This window comes from Triturus cristatus, chromosome 12, assembly GCF_964204655.1.
Source record: "Triturus cristatus chromosome 12, aTriCri1.1, whole genome shotgun sequence".
Lineage (NCBI taxonomy): Eukaryota > Metazoa > Chordata > Amphibia > Caudata > Salamandridae > Triturus > Triturus cristatus.
In genome coordinates this window covers 123,994,269-124,012,371 of record NC_140595.1, presented here as the reverse complement: position 1 = coordinate 124,012,371, position 18,103 = coordinate 123,994,269, and the positions used below count along the sequence as shown (strand labels likewise).

The following is an 18,103-nucleotide window of genomic DNA, read 5'->3' as shown; positions in this document are numbered from 1 at the left end:
TGTGCTCCAGGGGAAAGGGAGGCATACACAAGAAAAGGGAGGAAAACTATGAAAAAGGAGCAAGGAAAAGAGATAGGCATGGAAGTTATCCAATCATAAACAAGGGGCTGACGCAAAGCTCGTTAAGTGTATCGTATTGTTGACAATAGGTCTAAAGAGGTCTGTAGGTCCAAACTTAAAAAACAAGTCTTAAAACAGTTACCTTCTCAGCCCTCCAATTATGCCTGAGACGGATAAAAAAAAAAACAAAGAGGCATTGGCAAAGCCAATGGGACTTGCCGTTGGAACCTAGTGACTGTTCCAATGGTTTTTAGCTAAGCAGCCCAACATCCCCGAATCAAAAGATTTTTTTTTAAAAACCCTTTACATGGCCAGCTGCATCTTTTTGTAGGCATGCACACCACACATGCATGCACCTACAAAATGACACAGTTCTTTTTTTTTTTCATTTTAGTTACCAATCCGAGTTGTAACGGCTACTAACAAAAAATAATCTGTGAAATAGTTCTTTGTTTTTTTTTTTAAAGTTTGGGGCGGTAGCAACAAAGGCGGTAGAAACAGTGTGACAGAAGCAACACGGGGCTGGGGAGGAAGCAGCATGGAAGCCAGACGCAAGACGTGGGTACTGGTAGGGTACAGAAGAAACACGGGCCGTGGGTGGAGGAAGATACATGGGCAGTGAGGGTGTGGAGAAGCAACGCGTAGGGTGTGTGTGGGGGAAGCAACACCCCGGGTGGGTGCAGGGGAAAGCAGATGACAGAGAGAGAGAGCAAAGAGGAGCATTGTGGGGAGCAAAAGGGTGAAAGCCGCGACATGAAGTGGACAGGAAAGCAGCACATGGGAAGAAAGCAGCAGGCGTGGGGAGGTACACGAGGGCAAGCACAACATGAAGGGGGCAGGGAGAAGCACACAGATGACAGGAAGCAGCATTGAGTGCAACAGGAGGGTATTAAAGATGGGAGGCAGCTGCAAAACACATATACTCCCATGGAGTGCTCAACCCAATAGGAAAAACGAATCCTGGAAAAGTAAGCAGAGGAAGCAAGTGCAGCCACTCAATCAAAGGAGATGGTAAGGAGACTATACTCAACGGAAGGGGCAAACGCTGACATTCTGGGACACGAAAAAGAAGCAGACAAATGTGAGTGACAGGAAAGTCAACCAATAGTAACTAATGGGCGGGCTCCAGAACTGGTATTTCCTTGCACGCTCACAATAAGTCTTGCAACAGACAGCGCATGCATTGTCTAGAGGTCCGGATCTAAACACAAACATTTTGGAATGCGGACGCACCTTTTTTTTTTCCGCAAAGTTTTATATACGACGAACTTCACCCGGTTCCTCAGATTCGAGGTCCACCACCCTAGCCGTTAGGCCAACTCCTCTCCCCTCTCCATCTGGCTTAACTATAACACATAAAGTAGACACAAGGTGACACCATTATTCAGTGCATTAGATATTGAGAAGCAGAAAGTGATTGTAGCCACTTCACTTATGCCCTAATGTTTTCAATAAAAGCAACAGATGTACACATCCGCAACATGCCAGGTCTCCAGTAGCATAGAACTTATAAGCGATGCCAGCAGACAGCCACAGCTCTCTTTAGCTAAGTGCTAAAAATGGAGGGATTGGATAGTGAAAATGAAAAAGCTAATTGCTCACCTCTTTAAAATCACTTCACAAGCTTTCTAAGTGTTAATATAGGTAGCTAAGTGTCTGCCATTACTGTATATTGGCAAGCCTCTGAACTGCAAAAGGATGATGGTGAAGTTCTGAGTAGAGATAGCACCCAGTCAGTGCCTTACGTTTTACAACATAATCTTGGGAGCTGGGCACCGGGTCCGGATTGTGATGAAATTCAGTATTGGTTTTGTAGAATTCACAATTTGTGTGATACATTCTACCCTCAGCCGTTACTTCTCTGTTCTAAGGACCATCCATTAATACATGTGATTGGCCTCTCTCATTAGACTCTAAATCCATCTCTCTTGGCTCGCTCTGGATACGTTGAGGCCATTGACAGGTCTACCAGTGTGTGCAGATTCAGCAACAAACCTGCTTTCCTTCTTTCAACTTTCCATGAGGTTTAGGTTGGGCTTCTTGGAAGAATGAGACAAGGTTCAGGAAGCTAAGGTGCATGGCGGCCATCTTGGCTCCGCCACCCATGCGTCATGGATCCTCACTGGGACAGCCAAAGAGGGTTGAATGTTTGAGCCAACACTTCTTAACTGGACCTTCCGGTGGGCTACATTCCCTTTATTTGTTTTGTCGTTCACTAGTACCTTTACAGAACAAAACCAGCCATAACATCCATGTTACGCTTGTATATGGCACTTCTACTAATTGTATGGCCTCAGGGGTAGCCATGATAGAAGTCCTGAGGTGTGTAGTCAAGTGGCAACTGACTTTGTGGTTGGGGTGTGAGGAAGAGGCGGAAATTAACTTTGCTGCAGGGGATGGATAATCGACAAGGGATTCATTGGATCTAGCAGATGACTGCAGTGGTAGTGGTTGTGTGTGTTATTCTATTCTGGTGGTTGGTTTGCAGAGCCGGGGGAAATCTTGGCCATATGTCGAAAGGTTATGTTTAGTTATCAATAGTCCAGCAAGGTGTCTTTTCATCACAAATCATAAAGGCTCTAAGATAGTGGTTCCCAAACTTTTTAGAACTACGGTTCACTTTTTAGAACGACAAACTTTCGTAACCCACCTAGCTTTACAGGACATGAGGTGTGATTTTTTTTAATGCAAATAATTCATCCTGTGGTAGCAAACTGTCATTTACAGCCAGCACATTTTGCATTGAAATGCCCATTAACTTTGCACATAAATATAGTTTACTGATACAACTATATTACACACAAATGACAACGTGTGGAAAGGAGGTTTCTTTAAATATTTAACATTTGTTCATCACCAATTAAAGTGGTTTTATTTATTTTGATCCTATTAAAATCTCTGTTTCCAGAACACTTCAGAATTACCCAAAAATGTACTTCCGTTTTCCTTTCCTAACTGCTGAATGCATACAGTTCATTTACCGATATTTACATTTTGTTGTGTATTTCCCAAAAAAATACATCCTACGATTGCCATACAATTCACTTTAAAAACGTCTCTTACTTTCCAGTTAGAGATGGAAAATTAAACACCAATCCCACTTTAAAAGAATCTGCAGCGATTTGCCAGAAAACATATCCTGACATTTAATCTCTGTTGTTTAAGCACTGCAAATCTGACAATTTAAACACAGAATTTGAAAGTCATTTTTATTGATTGCCCGTACTTTCCCGACCCACCAAAAATCAACTTGCAATCCACCGTTTCGAAACACTGCTCTAAGACATAGTACTAACCCTGAAAAATCAAAAACATATAATTGACATCAATTACATCTGCTGTTTGTGAGTTTAGTTCCAAGAATTATAAAAAAAAAATCAAATTTTTAAAAGACATTACTACATGATTTGTAATGGTTGATAAAATGACACATATTGGAACCCTTATTCCCTTTACAGTGCTTAATTTGAGCTCATGGTTTAGGTGCCACGGACCAGCACTGCTGTTTGGGGAATGGAACTTATATTTCCCCAACAATCATTAACCCAGAGGAAGAGAGAGAAAAACACAAAAGAGGAAAAGAAGGATGACATTTAAAAAAAGGAAAAAACAGAAAGGGAGAAAGCAGAGATGAAAAAGAAGCTGCAAAAGTTAAGTAAAGAGGCAGGGTGGTGAAATTAAGAGGCATGAGGTGGAATCAAGACATTGCAGCTTCGGTATTTGGCCCTACAGACTACAGGCTTCTTGGCAAAACTTTGGACTCTGGCACTTATTCTTTTACAAATTAAGCACTGCCTTTATATATACAATTTAGCCAGGTTCAGCTTTAGTTTCTTGGGTTGCCCAATTTCCTGTTGCCTGCATCAAAAAGAGCTTGCAGGTCAAAACTGCTAAGCCACGCACTCTCACCACTGGAATGCACGCCACCTCAGACATGTTTCGCCTGTTTTGGTTCTCTTCAAGGACCTTCGGCTGGAATCAAAATTTAAAGAAGCGCATCTCATACTAAAAAAAAGGTAAGTGCATTGAAAAATTTCGGCAGTAGTGTGAGTCTCTGGGTTATCCCTGCTGCTGCTTTTTAGGCATGCCACTGCTGTTTTTGTTTATGCCTGTAGGTGATACTGTTGCTTTTTTGCTTACACTGTCTTTTATATTTGTAGTGGCTGTCTTCCAACTGTTCTGTTGAGCCCCACCTTGAGTAACACAAAATTTGCCCTGCATAAACTGTGCAACTAGGCTCGTCACTAATCTGTAGATTCTAGAATATCTCCTTTCATTTAAGCAATATCCAAATTTTAAACCTTGCATTAGGTAAAGTGCTCCTTTCAAACAACATTTATCACACTAAGGGGGAGATTTTTTAAAAAGTCACGCAACGCAGCCCCCTGTGAGGCTGCGCTGCGCGACAGGGAGTGAGCAGGAGAACGCTATATCTTCAGAGATTTGTCTCTCTCCTCCACTTTCCCTTGCGCCAGCACTGATTTCAGCTGCTGTGCGCCATGCACACACCTTAGCGCTGCAGCATTAGGGCGTGTGCATGAGTGTATCATAGGTTTTGTACAGGGAGAGTACCCTTCCTGTACAAAATACTATGCTAGGCACGATGCAAAGCTTTTCCCACTTTTCATTCGTGCTGCACAGTGCAGCACGCATGGAAAGTTGGAAAAGCACGTAGAAATGAATGCATTTCTCCTGTTTGCGCCTCCTTTGAATGAGCGTTAACTTTTGGCGCAAAACTATGTTTACAAATCTTTGTCAGTATGGTTTTGTGTCAAAAGGCATGGGAACACCCATGTACCGCCCTTGTAACACCCCCTCATTGCAAAGTAATGCGCTCCTTTGTGCTACTAGAGGGTGCGTTCTAGCGCAAAACATGTTTTGTGCTGAAAAGAATATAGCAACAAACATTTTTTTTAGCTGGTTAGCGTCACTTTTGTGATGCTAAACCCACACAAAAGGTTTGAAAATCTCCCCCTAAGTATATACAAATATGCATGTGCGCCCATAGGCACACACACACACAATTGTCATTGTTCTATTTTACATACCACTTGTTACCACGGTCTTGTAGATTACATACAACATTACTGTGCTTTCTGCACAGTGCTGCTTGTAACCTGCGGGTCACAGGTTGAAATCCTGGTAAGATAGCTCAGTGAGCTCCTGCAGTTGTTGCAGACATTCATGTGTAACCTGCAGGTCACAGGTTTTGATCTCGGAAAATAGTTCAACAGCTTCCATGCTTGCTACAATCTTCTGTCTGCACCCTGCTTGCTGCATGTTTGAATCGCTGCAGAGCTAAAACAAGCTTTCACTCTTCAAACACCAATAAAAAGATTTCCATTGAATTGTGTAGTAATATCATTTAGTGTCAATAAGCAATTCGGGCAGATTAACAAGCCCCTTGCGCCTCTTTGCGCCGCCATTGCGTCACTTTTTATGATGCATCGATAGTGCAAACAAGGCGGCTAATTTACAACGTGATGCATCTAGGGAGATGCATCACGTTGTAAAGCCCTGCGTCACATTATACCTGCATCAGGTATAATGTATGCAGGGTGGGCGTTCCCACACAAAAAGCCATGTAGAACTGACGCAGTGAAATTTGCAACATTTCACTGCGTCACTCTACACCTTCACTGCGTCAGAATCCCTACACCTGCTCAGACCAGGCGTAAGGAATGACCCAGGGCTTTTTGAAAGGGACTCACCCATCTGTTGCGGCGCATTGCTGGAGTTGCGTCACTTTCATGAGCAACTCCAACAATGCTTCACTTTTGGGCCAACAGTTGCATCAGAATTTCTGACACATCTGTTAATCCTTTCGCTATGGAGCACTGTATTGTAAATACAGTGCATCTATGGTGGCACAAGGACATTTGGCGCTGGCGTAACGAAACTAACGCATCTATGCAGATGCGCTAGTTCCTTGTAAATCTGCCCCTTAGTTTGTAATGTTGGCAGTGGAAAGGGACATATGCATATAATTAGACTTAAACCCCTGCTAACACACTACATTACGTCACAATGAATGGACATACTAAATTTCTTGTCTGTGATCTTCACTTTTTCTATTAAGCATTTGCTTTTTTGGTGAACACTTACAAATCCCTGCACATCTCTCTGCTTTCTTGTGAAATGCCACTCAGGGTGACTCTCTGTCCTCTGGTGACCTGCTGAGTCAGACGGTAAGGTGTAGTGCTGATGTCTGACACCTGAGCCATGAAAGCCATTCCCGGGAGAGCAATTACAGAGCAGGCTGGGTGCCTGTTTCCTTCCATTGATCTGAGGCCTATCTTCATGCCCCAAGCAGAGCCTTTAATATAGCAGCTTAGGGAGCTGAGGATCACACAGCGTGTCTTTGTGTTCCCACACATGCCTGGTCAACCTCACGGGGCAGGCGCCCGCCGCTTAAAGGCCACACATGTATAGCATCAATATGATTGATTTATGAGTAGTAAAGGGTGCAGATATGTGGACTATTGCCTGCAGGTTTGTGTATGACACAATAAGATAAATAAATATGTAGCAGGCAGATTCTACCGCTGTTTTACCAAGTTTGGCAATTCGGACACGTTTTACCACCCTTCAATTACACTTTATAATCTTGAGAGGTTCTACCGCTGTTTTACCAAGTTTTATAATCTTGACAGGTTCTACCGCTGTTTATTTTTTTTGTGCTTCTTTTGTTTCCCTGAGAGCCTCTATTGCTTATTTACCCACTTTCTGTGATCTTGCCAGGTCGTAACACTGTTTAAACAGGTTTTGTAATCCTGACAGGTACTATTGCTACTACACAAAGTTTTGTGATCTTGACAGCTTCTACCACTAACAGGTTTTGCAATTTTGGCAGGTTCTACTGCTGTTTTACCAAGTTTGCAATCTTAGCAGGGTGAACCACTAACATGTTTTATAATTCTGACAGGTTCTTTCGCCATTTTACCAAGTTTTGTAATCTTAACAGAATCTACCACTAACAGGTTCTACTGTAACATGTTTTGTAATCTTGACATATTCTATAGCTGTTTTATCAAATTCTGTAATCTTGACAAGTTATACACTAACATGTTTTATAATGTTGACAGGTTCTACTGTAACATGTTTTGTAATCTTGACAGGTTATATCACTGTTTTATCAAGTTTTATCATTTTAACAGGTTCTAATGTTATTTACTGAGTTTTGTGATCTTGACAGGTTCTACTGTAACATGTATGGTAATCTTGACAGGTTCTATCACTGTTTAATCAAGTTTTGTAATCTTGACAGGTTGTACACTAACATGCTTTGTAATCTTGACAGGTTCTACTGTAACATGGTTTGTAATCTCGACAGGTTCTATCACTGTTTTACCAAGTTTTGTAATCTTGACAGGTTCTACTGCTATTTTTCAGAATTTTGTGATCTGACAGGTTCTACTGCTATTTTATAGAGTTTTGTGATCTTGGCAGGTTCTACTGCTATTTTATAGAGTTTTGTGATCTTGGCAGGTTCTACTGTAACATGTTTTGTAATCTTGACAGATTCTATCACTGTTTTACCAAGTTTTGTAATCTTGACAGGTTCTACTGCTATTTTACTGAATTTTGTGATCTTGACAGGTTCTACTGTAACATGTTTTGTAATCTTGACAGGTTCTATCACTGTTTTATCTAGTTTTGTAATCTTGACAGGTTCTTCGGCTATTTTACCAAGTTTTGGATTCTTGACAGGTTCTACTGCTATTTTACAGAGTTTTGTGATTTTGACAGGATCAACTGCTATTTTACAGAGTTTTGTGATCTTGACAGGTTCTACTGTAACCATGACAGATTCTATTACTGTTTTACCAAGTTTTGTAATCTTGACAGGTTCTACTGTAGCATGTTTGTAATTTTGTCAGGTTCGATCACTGTTTTATCAAGTTTTGTAATCTTGACAGATTCTACTGCTATTTTACTGAGTTTTGTAATCTTGACAGGTTCTACTGCTATTTTACCGAGTTTTGTGATCTTGACAGGTTCTACTGTAACCATGACAGATTCTATTACTGTTTTACCAAGTTTTGTAATCTTGACAGGTTCTACTGTAGCATGTTTGTAATTTTGTCAGGTTCGATCACTGTTTTATCAAGTTTTGTAATCTTGACAGATTCTACTGCTATTTTACTGAGTTTTGTAATCTTGACAGGTTCTACTGCTATTTTACCGAGTTTTGTGATTTTAACAGGTTCCACTGTAACATGTTCTGTAATTTTGACATGTTCTACTGCTATTTTACCGATTTTTATAATCTATATAATCTTGACAGGTTCTACTGCTATTTTACCAAGTTTTGTAAACTTGACAGGTTCCATCACTGTTTTATCAAGTTTTGTAATCTTAACAGTTTGTACATTAACATGTTTTGTAATCTTGACAGGTTCTACTGCCATTTTGCAAAGTTTTGTGATCTTGAGAGGTTCCAGTGCTATTATACTGAGTTTTGTAATCTTGACAGGTTCTACCACTGTTTTACCACATTTTTCAATTATCACAGGTTCTACAACTGTTTAAACAGGTTTTGTAAGCCTGACAGGTTCTATCGATGTATTCCCAAGTTTTGTATTCTTAACAGGTTCTACACCAACATGTTTTGTATTCTTGACCGGAACTAATGCTGCTTTGCCGCATTTTACAATCTTGACTAATTCTAGCATTTTTCTTTACATTTAGTAATCTTGGCAGATTCTACTGTTGTTTTGTTAAATTTTGTAAACTTGACTTGTTTGCTTGAAAAATGCCCCGGTTTACATTGTTCGTAAGCAGGAGTTGATTCTGTAGAGAGGTAGATCTGTTTGACACACTTTTGCTAGTGATTCACGTCTGCACACCACCTGTCTATATTCGTAGCTGCTGCGATCACACCTCTGCCTTGAAGTATCAGGTGGTTTTCCCTCAACAGTACAGTGAAAGCCAAAGCCTGAGATTAATTATCGGGAAAAATGAACTAAAAATACACTTCTGGCCATCTGAGTGGGGTACATCATACAAATCCATATAGCAAAACCATATGTCTCTGTGTCAAGCAAATCTAGGTCTCAGCTACATGCGTAAATCTGCCCATTACAGGGACATAGATTCAAATCTACTGTCACCTAGCTTCCTTTTTTTTTTTAAATTTCTTTATTGACATTTTCGTTTAATACAAGCAAGGAACAGCGGTTGTATAACAAAAGCAAAGAAACAATACACATAATATATTAACACAATATACATGATTGTTAACAAAGATAGAAGGCGTCCAGGCACATGGTAAATAAATAAACATCTTAGATCGTAATCTCGTTAATCCAATTCTCTAAAGGCGCCCAGAGTTGTACGCCCATCATTCTCCTTTTCCTACCTTTAGCCCTATATATAGCCCTTTCCAAATTATACTTGGCTAGTAAGCGTGCTCTCCAAGAAGAAAAAGAGGGAGAGTCTGGGTTCACCCAGGCTTGAGTGATGCATGCCCTCCAAGTAGACATAGAGATAAAGAGAAAATTTGTCTGACCTTCGGATAGATCAAGAGACGATACGCCTATTAGCACTAGTTCTCCTGACAAAACAATTGTCTGCCCCATCAATATTTTAAGAAAAGTTTGAATTTCAGACAGTACAGAGGACAGTCGAGGGCACGCAAAAAACATGTGAAGTGCATCTGCTGCAAAGAGTCCACATCTGTTACATGAGGTACCTACAGTAGTACCCCATTTACTAATTTTGGCGGGTGAAGAATATAAATCAAATAAGGCCATATTGTGCTGTGTGCGGGCTCTCCCTGTTAATAATATAGTGTTAGCCAAAACTATGGATTCTTGAATTTTAGTATTAGCAATCCCCAATTTTTCATTCCATCTGTTTTGATATAGCAAAATATTGTCTGGAAGTGAGGCCAAAAGTAAATTGTAATATGTGCCAAACTTTTTTTTGGTAAAAAGACTATCAATAAGTGGGATCCTCCTTAACTGAGATCGGTCTTGCGGACGAAGAGTATTAAAAAAACTATGTATCTGCACATATTTAAAATAATCATTGCGGGTTAAATTATATTTGCTCTCTAATGATGAAAAGGGAATTAGCTGGCCATCCTGCCAAAGATCGTCTATGCAGCTAATACCTAAGTTACACCACCGAGTCATTACAACATCCTGAAAAATTACTGGAAAGATATTAAATGATTTAAACGGGGTATACACCAAGATTTTATCGATACCCATTTGCCTTTTAATTAGCCGCCAAGCACCAAAGGCGGCGCTCAGAATCTTAAACTTGTTTTTTTTTAAGTAACTAGGCTCTATAATTCTCAAGAAGCTTCCTTGGCATTCTGTACCCATTGCAAATTCATAGATAGATGGTGAGTGACTAGCTGGAATACGTATTCTAGGCCCAATTATCAGTGGTGAGAAACTGTAACACTGCAGCCAGATAATAGTAAAGAAAGTGAGGGATTCCCCAGCCTCCTCTTAATTTAGGAAGAATCATTTTTTTATATGATCTACGATGGCCTCTATACCCCCAAAGAAATCTGGCAGACATCCTTTCCAACTGTTGAAAAAGAGTCGAGGGGAACGCTAATGGAATTGCCCTAAACATATATAGAAATTTAGGTAGGATCATCATTTTTAGAACGCTGCATCTGTCAAATAAAGATAAATGAAGATGGTCAATGCGTTCTAAAGATGAGTTCACTTTTTTGAGTACAGGAGTCAAGTTAAGTTCTGGAATAGCAGCAACTGGTGATGTTATTTTTATGCCCAAATAAGTGGCCACTGGAACTATATTTAGTTGGGATGGGGGATTCAGCCCGACAAACAAAATTTTAGTTTTTTGTATATTCAACCTATAACCAGAAAAGTTGCCAAATTGGGATGCAAGATCTTGAATTATTGGTATTGCCCCCTTAATATCCGTTGTCAGTACAACTATGTCGTCTGCATAAGCTAGAGCTCTATATATCGTGGCAGCCACTTGAACTGGTTTTATATCCTCTGCGTTATTAAGTCTATCTAAAAAAATATCAATATATAAAGCAAAAAGAAGAGGTGAAGCGGGCAGCCTTGTCTGGTCCCACGATGGATGTTAAAGGGAAGAGATTTCTTCCCACCAATACTAATGCAGAAAAAAGGGGCAGCGTAAAGTGCTTTTAAAGCCGTAACCATTTTGGGACCAAAACCCTTTCGGGAAAGAAGATCCCAAAGATATGGCCACGCCACCCTGTCGAATGCCTTTTCGGCATCCAACAGGGTGACTCCCAAATCTGTATTCGAACCATGGGGCCAGTCCATTAAGGCAATCACTCGTCTGACATGATCAGTGGTATCTCGGTTAGGAATGAACCCATGCTGCAGATGCGAAACAATTGTAGAGATAACCCCAGATAGGCGGGAGGCTAATATTTTTGAGTAAATTTTGCTGTCTGCGTTTAAAAGAGATATGGGTCTGTATGAGGCCGGTTGTAAAGGTGGTTTCTCCTTTTTAAGGAAGGCCATGATAATTGATGCACTCCAAGAAGGGGGTGTTGTCCCTTTCTGTGCGTCCAAGCATATGATGAGTAACGCCTGTTTTAACACATGCCGAAAAGTTCTGTAGAACTCAAGAGGAATTCTGTCTGGTCCCATGGCCCCTTACCCGCTGGTAGAGAAAGAATGGCTGCTTCTATCTCATCCCATGTGATATCTTTGTCTAATAAGACTGTCTGTGTAGATGACAACCTAAGAATATTATTATTGGCAGTAAAATTTAAGATCGAGTCCGATGTATACGACATCACCTCCTCCGTATATAAATTCTTATAGAACAGACAAAAAACCTCCAGAATTTTATCAGGCTGATCATGAACTTGGCCGAATTCATCCTGTATTTTATTTATAGTGTTAAAAATTTCTTTTTGCCGATTTTCTTTGGCCAGGATATGTCCTGACCTCTCACCCAGCTCATATACCTGTGCCCGGAAAACAGCAAGCTGTTCTGCAAGTTTGGAAGCAAAATTCTCATATAGCCTGGAGTTGAATATGGCTAGAGTAGCTTTGATCTCATCAGTATCTAAAGAATTCTTAATGGCTACAGCTAGTTTTATCTCACAATCCTGTACTGCATTATAATAAGTTGTTAATTTGCGCTGATACTTTCTTTGCTTATTAATCGAATAAGAGAGAGTCTCCCCTCTCACCCCTGTTTAAAAGCGTCCCATACCATCTGAATGGACGTTGAACCCATATTGAAGTCAAAAAAATCCTTAATCCATTTTTCCATATGCTCACTATAGGATGGATCTGCTAAAAGCCTTTGTTCGAATGTCCATGTCATTACTTTACCCAGCAATCTAGAGTCTATTTTAATCTCTATTACAATAGGATTATGATCCGAAATTATTTTTGGAAATATCTCATACTTGCAATCAGATATTAAAATAGAAGATATGAGAAAATAATCCAAGCGAACAAATTTTTGATGGGGTGCTGAGAAGAAAGTATAGCCAGGGAGAGAATTTCTTTTTACAAAGCCTACATCCTGAAGGCCCAGTTCAGAGACCAAAATATATAGTGCCTTAAACATCTTTTTTTTTGACCCTGTATATGGTAAATAATGAAAAATATCAAAATCTGCTTCCAAATCGATATTTAAATCACCGCATAGAATAAGGGTGGAAGGCCAGTCTGCAAGTTCTACACTTAAAAAATTAAGCAAATCAGGATCATCTGTATTTGAGCCATACATAGAGCAAAGAGTCCATGAAGTACAGTCTATTAAAATTTCAGCTATTGCCCACCGACCATACTGATCGGTCTTTATGCATTTCAGAACAGCCTGATTTCTTCTGCTAAGAATAGCCACCCCCTTAGTAGTAGTGCCTTGATTAGTACAGCCAATTACATGCATACTCAAATCAGCCAACCACGCTCTATTGTTCCATTTAAGATGAGTTTCCTGTATGCAAAGGAAATCTAGCCTCATACTCTGAATTATTTGTGCACATATTCCCCTTTTCTTTTTATTAGTAAGGCCGCAGACGTTCCAAGAACATACTCTGATACTAGACATCACCACAGATTAATCCATGTCTGAACAATGGGTCACATACTGTCATATAATATAAATTGAATATTAGAGATGTTAAACAATGAAAAATTAAAAATAAATATAAGTACAAAAGTCCTTCACAATCACAATGTTTCTTGAAGTTGCTAAAGCTGTCCCTGCTTGCCCCCCCACCTAACACCACAACCCCCCTCCACCCATTGGAACCCCTCCCCCCTCCCTTCCCAACACCCACCCACAAAGGGCATAGGGACTGAAAAGTCCCTGTAATGATGGATAGAGAAGCTTGGTGTGACTCACCGTTCGCTTCCAGCTGCATAGGGTATCTTACTAAACAACAAACTAAGAATAAAGGATATATTATGTGAAATATGAAGTGAGATCCTCAACTCTACAAAGTTGAAAAAAAGGAAAAAAAAGAAAACAAGAAAGAAAGAGCATAATTGAGTTACATCCTAACTCAAACTGCCAAGTATATATATATTTTTTTTGTTTAAAAGTTTTTTGTTTTTTTTAGAAGTTTGTTCATATACCTTTCCCTTTCACATCCTAAATAAGCCATAATATCCATGATACCCCCGATAAGCCAGATGATTATCCGTTACAACGAAAAATTTACAGTAACATCAAAGCGATTGTAAACAATCCTTAGTAGCCTTCTCTGTAGTCAGGAAATGTATTCTTTCCTTATGGATGACTTTAAGCTTTGAGGGATTAAGTAGAAAGGCCTGAGCGCCCTTAGCTTGAAAAAGGGGAATCAATTGACGTAGTTGCCAATGTTGTTGAATCGTAGCACGGCAATAGTCCAGGCGAACAAAGAAATCCAGATTTTTCCCCTTACGCTTCCAGTCTGGGCGAGCCAGATCGTATAAGGCTTCTCGGGCCAGAAAGTTGTTAAGAGTTATCAGAATGGCTCTGGACATCGTTTTTGAAACATCTCTAGATTTCTTCTGTAAGAAAGGAAACCTATGAGCTATTTGTATCTCAACTTCCCACTGCCACTGGGAAAGATCAGGAAATGCCTCTGTAAAGAGCTCAATAACAAACTGCCGGACATTTGACCCCTCGCTGGACTCGGGAATTCCAAGAATTCGTAAATTATTTCGCCTAGACCTATTTTCTAAATCAATCAACTTCCAATTGATGTCATCCTTTAATGTGTCAAGAGAAGAAAGCTGGGATTTCTATTCAACTATAGCGTCCTCGATTGCCGAAATTCTTCCTTCAGCTTCCAGAACTCTAGCAGATGTTTCATTGCAGGTTTTCGCCACTCTCCTAAAATTATTTTGGAGTCGGCGGACTGCCCCTTGTATTCGCAGGTTCTCCATCTTGGTTTCCTCTCGATGTTGGAGCATGAGTTGATATAGCATATTAAGTGTGACTTCAGGTGGATAGGTTTGATCCTCCGATACTCCTGTAGAGGGTATTGACAGATATCGAGAAGCGAGGGGGGGGCTCTTTCCAGGAAGTTCTGGGGCCTTGCGCACCGTGTTGTCTCCTACACCCCACTCTGTTCTAGCTGACAAAGGGGTTTCATTATCAGCCTCCTCTTCAATTGATGAATTCTGATCTTTATCTTGAAGTGAGGTAGTTAGACTTGTATCGTCCCCCCACTCCTGCGCCTCGTCATCCACACTCCCCAGCTCCAATGCATTGGAGAGATCAGACATCGAGTAGAAATTGCCAGCTGAGTCAGCAGACTCTGTATCCACGTTAACTTCCGTAGTTGAGAGATCGATAGGTATGGAGCCAGGCGGCAAAGCGAGTAACACTGGATCGGTGATAACCGGGTCTTTGCTTGGTTCCAAATGACCTCCCTTTAAGCTGCTTTCTGACAAATCTACCAGTGAAGACACAATCGGAATTTGCCCTACCGGTTGAAGAATGTTAGTATTAGTATCAGTTGTTAACTTGGCAGGTGATTCAAATATTTTGTTAAATGCAGTGTTTAAAGAAGTAGTCTCGATAAGGGAGGGGTCTGAATAGGGGTCAGAGGATTCACCAAGGTCACATTTTTTTTCATTTTAAACATTCCAGGAATTTTCGGATCAGCCCCAGAACTACCGGATCCAGAAGGCACCGCTGCAGCCTTTTGTTTCAGTGTATCTAAACCTTTGCCCGAGACTGGCTGGTCTCCTCGTGTATTACAATTAGTTAAGCTTTCCTCACCGTTTTCACCATTCTCGCCATTCAAACGGGACGTAGGGCATTCCGGGAGGGGAGCCAGGGGCGCCGCCCGCCCTGATGTTATCGGCAGGTTCGAAGAAGGTATTACCGCTGCGGTCACAGGAATGTCTGCCTCCAAAGTCAGGCTTTCCGTTGCAGCAATGATCGTGCGTGTCTTCAGCTTTGACTTTGCCTTCTTCGCTGCGGTGTTGGAGTTTTTCGGCGGCATTACACTGGAGGACGCCGACTTCGAGGCTGAACAACACCTGAAACACCTGAAGCCCCGATTACAGTCCACACAGAACGGAGGAAAATGTAGAACCGTCCACCTCAGCTGCAACAAGCCGGTGATCACCGACCGCCAAAGCAGGTCAGTAGAACGACGATAAAGGGTGGCAGCGTTTAACATATTAAAGCATATTGAAACTGGTAACTGGCTCAGCGTTGCATAGGGAAGCGAAAAACAGTGAGCACCGCTCAGCTGCTCTCACGGACACATGCCCCCTTCATCTACTGTCACCTAGCTTCCTTTTCAGTCTTCTATATATCGGGGATAGTGTCCACTGTGGGGAAAGGTTTCCTAATCGGTGAAAGGCGACTTCTGCTTTGTAGTTATTTTGCTTCTGCATAATCAGCATAATTATTGAATTGACCACATTCACCATATAATTCATGATCTACTGCATAATCTGCAGATTACATGTTTTTTATTTCTAGCTCAAAAGGTTCAAAGGTTCCCAAGAATACTGAATATGAAACTTAATGCAACTCCTGGCTCATCGCAAAAAGCCACTGGTTAACGTTCACCTCTTGATAGCAGTATTCAAACTGTAAGGATTGGAGAAATGATCCCAGATGGGGATGACATCACTAAAGCAATCTAGCTCTTGATGGTTTGGTGAAGGGAGTGTGTGTATTGTGTACAACAAGAAACAAGACCCTCGGTTTCTAAATAGATTGTGAACATGTTTTACGGATAGCTCTGTCCTGAAAACGTTTTGTTTCACCGTAGGCGCCATTTAACTGCTGTAATACAGCATTTTTGGAACCGCAATATTTGAAAAAACAGTCAAAATTTAAAAGCCACAAATATCTTCAACTCTTTCACGGTATGATTTTTTATATCCCAAAGTTTGCTCCTAGTATGGTGCTTACATAACTGGCTGAATTTATTAAGAGTTAGGGACTGATCTAGACTCGGCGGACGGGTTACTCTGTCACAACGGTGACTAATATACCATCCTCTCAAATACAAATCCCGTTATATCCTATGGGATTTAAATTTCAGCGGTCGGGATATCTGTCACCGTCGTGTTGGAGTAACTCGTCCACCGAGTTCTAAATCAGACCCTTAGTAAGTGTATGTGTGACTCAAGCTTGTATTTCTGTCAATCTGGAGTACGATAAGGATGATTTGTGGCTTACTCATAGATTTCAGGAGTAAGTCAAAAGTACTACAAATGTAAACCACAAGAAATTCTTTGTGATTGGGCTCAGTGTATATGCTATATACTGTTCTGCTGGGCTGCTTCAGTGTGGCAAAGAGTATTTTCAGAAGCCCAATTAGGTGAACACAGAATAACCCTGTCACTGTTCCAGTGACAGGTTTTAAACCATCGCCAACACATACTGAATATAAAAGGTGATTCTTTTATTACAAGAAGCATGTCTCTGTGTGTGAAACTGCATATGTTTTGCCCAAAATATTTTATCCTTAATTTTAAAAGGGCGAGTATCGCAACATAATGCTCCTGTCCTTTCATGTAGGATACAATCATTAATTGTTGGTGAATAATATTTTGAAAAGTATCTGTTGAAATTGTAACATTTTCTTTCTAAGGAAGCACCTGCATTTTTTTTTAAATCATTTGATTCAATTATTTGTTTCAATAATATAGCAATGTCAAATAATATATGTAATGCATAATTTGGTTTTAATCTCATAGTATGGAACAAAATGTGTCTTTTATTTGCACAAAGTTCTGTCTATTAGGGGGGATTATTTGATCCTGCATTGCCGCATAATTCCAGTGGTCGTGTGGGTCCACCTTTTGGGTGCTGTAAGAACATCAGCGGTTTTCCTGTCTGTTTATCTACACTTGTCTTTGAAAGGCCTTACTTTCTAAATAGACAGAGTCATTGGAAATTCATGAGGCCACACCATCTCCAGGGTAAATCTAGATTTGACTTACTTTCCTCATAATTCATTATATGCTATTTAAGTTTCAGCTTTCATGAAAAAAGTAAACTAGCTGAAACAGATCAAAGTTGCTAAAACCACTGCACGGGGAGAGAATCAGAAAATAAGGCTCTTTGCAGACCCTCCACTTTGCAAACTACCTGTCAATTGCTGTATTTGTGTCTTAGAGATATGATCATTTTGATAGGTCGCTTTAGTATACCAAAAGGATGGGCTCGAGAAATGTATTTCATCTGCAGCACCAAAACAACTTACATCCTTAGTGTACATCAAACAGGTTGAATAGAATAAATCCTGCCTTGTCATGAAAATGTTTTGAGTCACTGTTTATCCAAATGCATGTCTACATAAGACAGAGGAGAGGTGGAGTTTAGAAGATTTCCAAGCATTTTGCAAGTCTGTTTAAAGTTGGGTAAAGTGCATTATATAATGCACTCAACTCGCATGAATCATAAAGTGGATCATAGTGAATTATTTACATAACATATACAGTATGGCATGGCTGTTATTCAACGGAAAGAGTGGTTTTGGAGGGCTTACATTGCAAACATAGAATGAGACCAAGTTTTAGGAATAAAAAAGATTAACCTTTTAGTACAGGAAATGTACATATAGGAGTGTTTACTGTGTAGTATATCG

At 40.4% G+C, this 18,103-nt stretch overlaps 1 protein-coding gene across 6 annotated transcripts in view; it reads left to right on the top strand.

The window, feature by feature from the left end:
• Positions 1-15,216: 15,216 nt before the first annotated feature.
• LOC146772848 (uncharacterized) overlaps positions 15,217-18,103 on the top strand; it is a 152,629-nt gene continuing 149,742 nt past the window's right edge. For all 6 annotated transcript variants that reach the window (XR_014971908.1, XR_014971909.1, XR_014971910.1 and 3 more), the window contains exon 1: positions 15,217-15,634. The gene's annotated coding sequence lies outside the window, so the exon portion shown is untranslated. The remainder of the gene's footprint in view (positions 15,635-18,103) is intronic.